Source organism: Penaeus vannamei, chromosome 1 (assembly GCF_042767895.1).
Source record: "Penaeus vannamei isolate JL-2024 chromosome 1, ASM4276789v1, whole genome shotgun sequence".
In the NCBI taxonomy this organism is placed as follows: Eukaryota; Metazoa; Arthropoda; class Malacostraca; order Decapoda; family Penaeidae; genus Penaeus; species Penaeus vannamei.
Genome location: NC_091549.1, coordinates 25,266,945 through 25,271,944, shown reverse-complemented (window position 1 = coordinate 25,271,944; position 5,000 = coordinate 25,266,945).

Genomic DNA, 5,000 nt, shown 5'->3' with positions numbered 1-5,000 from the left:
CAATGCATAAGAAAAGCAACTCGGGAATTTTCTGACTGTTCCAGTTTTCTTCAATTTATTTCTAAATCTGTTTTATGTCTTTCATATTGACCAGTTGCACAAGATATTTGACTTTGTGATTTTTTACCTCTAGATAAGTTCCCTCAATACCTTGTGGACAGACTTTCTTTACTTCTACTTATGGTGATTTGTGCATCAAGGTAAACAAATTCAAATTTCCTGCGTCGTTCGATGTCCAATCTAGCGAAATCACGTGCTAGGGATCGCCTGCCGAAAGCGTTGTTTCTTGCTAAGCTCGGCTTACTTTCGTTAACGCCTGGCGAAGCATCGTTAGGCGATCGCCAGCCCTTTCCCGAAACTTTTATGGTACGGCCTTTAGACAGACAGACAAGGCCGTGGCCAGCCCTGAGGCAGCTGTGTTGTGTTTGATAGTGGATTCTCTCGCCAGAAACGGAGTTCAGTATGGTTTATGTATTTATTGGGCAGGATTTTTTAAATGTAAATGTGAAATTAATAAACATATTCTTGTCAGTTTGGAAGTATTTGGTATTATGCACAAAGTACACACTTTTCACACGCCTCAGGAGAGCTGGAAATCAGTGCCTCTAGTAACGATCGCTACCATGTTTTATAACTAAAGGAATAATTGAATAATGGATGGAATTAAGATATTGAGGAAACAAAAGAAATGCAGAAATAAAAGCTTAAAAGGGCATTTTAATATAAACTAATCAGTTGATAAAAGATCTCCTTGGATTTCACTACATTTAATAGCGGCAGCCAAGGGGATTTTACCTAAAATAAACATTTTAGTAATCTGCTTTATGTTAAGAAAATTCGTTTTAGCATCAGATAGATCGTGTTTTTAAAGGGCATTGTGATACTGTAATTTTAACAGATTACCTAGGATGGTTAAGGTGATGCGCATCTGTATCATAATTTTAGTCTATCCCGCGATTATTTTAGTTAAATCGGACTATCGTTTAAAGTTTGATTTTGAATTTCGCTTTAGTTATCATAGAGGAAGTTGTTTTTAATAAACTATTTTTTAAAAGTAACAACGGTTTAAGTAGGCTTTGTGATTCCTGGTCTCGAATCAATAAAGATGGGGGTTTTAGTGTCATATAAGATTTTTTCTTTTTACATATAGAATCATTGATGTTGTGGCATTAGTGAATATTTTTCTGGGAAACAGATTACGTATTCATTAACATGGGGGAAAGAATAAAAACCCAGGTATATCTCGAGATCCCGAGGAGGAAGAAGCACAGAAACTAGAGACAACGGAAGAGCTAACAATGTATGATGAATTAGCTTGTAAACTTAGGGAAGCGAGGGCTCAGCTGAAAGTAATAAAAGAGAAAAATAGACTTCTAGAAGCACGCTTGCCCGCATCAAATGGCTTTCGTGAAAAGAGTTCTGCCCAGCATGCAGAGTATATTATTGATAAGACCGTAATTCTCACATTCAAGGCAAAAATTTCCGCACCAGAACCATTAAAGAGGAACCATGAACTAGTGACATGATTAGATCCATAGAAAACTTCAAAAGACCTCTGACTGTTGACGTTTACATTCGTTCAGCTCGTTCCACGTGCAGCGGTGCAGCTGATCTATTAATTAACTCGCCTTTGTGTGACATCACGATATGGGCTGAGTTTAAAGCTCGCGCGGAATTCTTTTCGTTATTGTATGAAAATCGTCTTGGCGCAAAAGCACCCTTAGACTTTTATGTCATGTTAGAAGGGGCAGGGATATAGGAACTACACTGAACAGTTGATAAAAAGTGTTTGTCTTCATTGGTTACCACAGTGGCTAAGAGAAATGTTGGCTCTGAGAGAGGACTTTCCTCTTCCACGGGTGGTGGACCGTGTACGAGTCTGGAACACACAGGTGGGAATAACCCACAGGGTTATTCCCACCAGACAGCTGTTGTAAAGAGGCAAGCAGAGCGATATTGCGAGTTTCGCCGGACTAATACTCATGATTCTAAACAGAGCAAAAGGAAGAATAGGACCCATATTATGTTTTACTTGCCAGAAACCAGTTCATATAGCTTCGCTATTGTCCCTCTCTTGGAAATAGGAAGGAAGTCAATGTCACTTCCTCCCCTGGCACAGAAACGAACAAGTCATATCAAGCGTAAACAAACTGTGCATGATTTTAGTCCTCTAAGCAAATTGCTACTGAATAACGGCTCTAATTGTAAGTTCTCTGTCTTCTTCAAGTTAAATGTTCCTGACGAAGGTGCCAATAGTGATAGATGAGTGGTGCATAGTTAGTAGATAGAAGATAAGTGGAGCACACATTCTTGGTGTGGTAACGAGATATTGCATACAAAAACACTAAATGAAAACACTAAATTTGACCTAGTCAATAAAACCTTAAGATGTTAATGGAGTTGAGATTGTAGCATTCGTGGACTCAGGTTCTGAGGCTACTATAATTGAGAGTGAGACTAGGTATACTTTAAATATCCCTTGCAAATGTAATGGTCGTAGAAGATTAACAGGTGTTTCTGGTACTTTCATAAGTGTGCACAGTGAAAATAACGACCGTTTCAAGGTGTCTGAACATGTATGTTGTGTTTCAAATTTTTATTTTTCCCTACAAGGTGTTAGATTATCAGTGAATTTCAAATGAAGAATCTTTACATACTAGGGAGATTAGTGAGCCCTCCACTTGTGTAATGCACAGTTTATAGTACGTCTACAGAAATACAATTTATTCCGCTCAGTCGGGAAGGTTTATCAAAGAGAATGTTACACATTTCCGAGTAAGATATCCTGTCTGCCGTATGTAGATTCTGTTGTAGTGATGTGGAAAATAATTTCTTAATATCTGGGTGGTAAATGCAGTGAAAACGCTGCTGTAATCAGAAATTGTTCGCTCCTTGTAAAGGTCGAAGAGATTAATTATATAATCTCACGAGATTCGTCCAAAGCAGAAGTAAATCTGCCTCTGGGGAAGAGTAAAATGAATGTCAAGTCATCAGAAAATATGCATGAACGAGTTTATCGACGATTTCGACTATTTCTGTGGGCTGAAGGATTTCGATTATTAGGACGAATTTATGATTTTCCTTGGTGTGGACCATACCTATGGTGTATATTGTGGATGGTGAAGCTCCGCTAAAGGTAGAGGCCCACCTGGGCCCACATACTAGAGAAGTACCCAGGCTTATTCAAGGAAACGGGAATGGTACCAAGCATTGAGCATCGAAACAGGCCCACTTCAGATGAACCAGTGGAAAATGCCCGAGACTTGTAAGAGATTTATAGAAGAATATGTCCATATATTGAAAGATGAAGGCAAACAAACTTCAACATTGCCATGGTTGACTCCTGTGGTGTTGGTGAAAAAGAAGGGTGGAGGCATAATTTTTTGCGTCAATTACTGGTGCTTAAACCAAATTACTGTGGCAGACTCCTACCCAATGCCTAGAGTGGAAGAGACTTTAGTTTAGCTGAGTGAGATTTTGTGGTTTACCATACTAGATGCACGATTGTAATATTAGACTATTTCTGTGCACCCAAAGAACAAACTAAAATCTGCTTTCTCTAACGGATACAGACGGTTTCAATTCCGTCGTCCTCCATTTGGCTTGGCTACTGTCCCTAGCACCATTCAATGTACCATGAACTGCGTTTTGTCGTGGAACACTTGGAGCATCTTGAAAAAAGCCGAGCTTTTAGATCAGTCTGGGTACCATCTGAACATAGATAAGTGCGAGTTTACTGTGCAATGTTTCATGTTTGTTAGATTCATGATTATACCTAAGGGAACTCGACCAATTGGAAACAATAATAGAAATAGTGGCTCCCTTTAATGTAAAAAGAGTGGTGTTTTCTTATTTGCACTGGATTCTTTTAAAACCATATTTATTCCATTATGACCAAAGGACGATAATTCAAATGAACATCTTTGGAAGAAGCCTCTCAGAAGCTGAAAGAACTGCCTTGCATCTGCGCCTGTACTACGAAAGCCTGATATCCATAAGACCTTCAAAGCTCGCCAGTGGGATGACAAAGAATTACCATGTGCGGCGAGTTATTTTTCCAGGAAGTTGCATGATGCTGAAACCAGGTATCCTACCATGAATTATCAATCTATCAATACACATTAAAATTTAAACCTGGTGCATCTCATCATGTCTCTGCTCTCCCAACAGACTTGTTGCAGCTGTCGGTGAAGAAGCGCCATTGGAGGCAGATTATGTAAAGCAAACACAACATTGAGATCCCCTGTGACATGCAGTTGTGGAGTACTTACAGGAGAAAGCCATGCCAAGAAGAAAACGACTTCTTCCCTTCATTGAAGTTGAACTAAAGGATAATGTGTTCCATGTCAGACATTCACCTGACAAGATTCTACATCAACTGGTTATTTCACATAAGTTATGAAGGGCAGCATTAAAAGTGGCACATGCATTTGTTATCGTTGCTCATCCTGGAGTCTGTATAACATATTGCTTGTTATGGGATTTGTTCTACGTTCCCAATATGCTTCCAGAAACAGTTATATGTGAAAGGTAATACTTGCCACAGACGTAAAAGGGCAGCCTGCTGACAAAATCCTAAGGCAAAGATATGGTTTCTCAACCATTTGAAATGGTTTCTGCCGGTATTTTGGATTTGCTTATCTCTAACAGTGGAAACAGGCATGTGCTGAGTTTAATCGATCATCTTGTGTGATACATACAACTTATACCTTTAATTTCTAAAGATGCAGGAATTGTAACTGCCTATATTCAACATTATGTAACTAATTTTGGAGCACCTTATATTCTCTAGACCGATAATAGTTCAGAATTTACAATTGATTTATTTTCGCATGTTTGGCAACTTTTAGAGACCAACACTTCATTTATGTTGGCTTATCATCCTCAGACAAATGGCATGGTTGAACGAAGTAACAGTTGTGAAGGATTCCCTGGCGACTCTCATGGAAAGTCACCCACAATGCTGCCCAAAGTCCGCCTTGTATTCAATACGGCTGTGC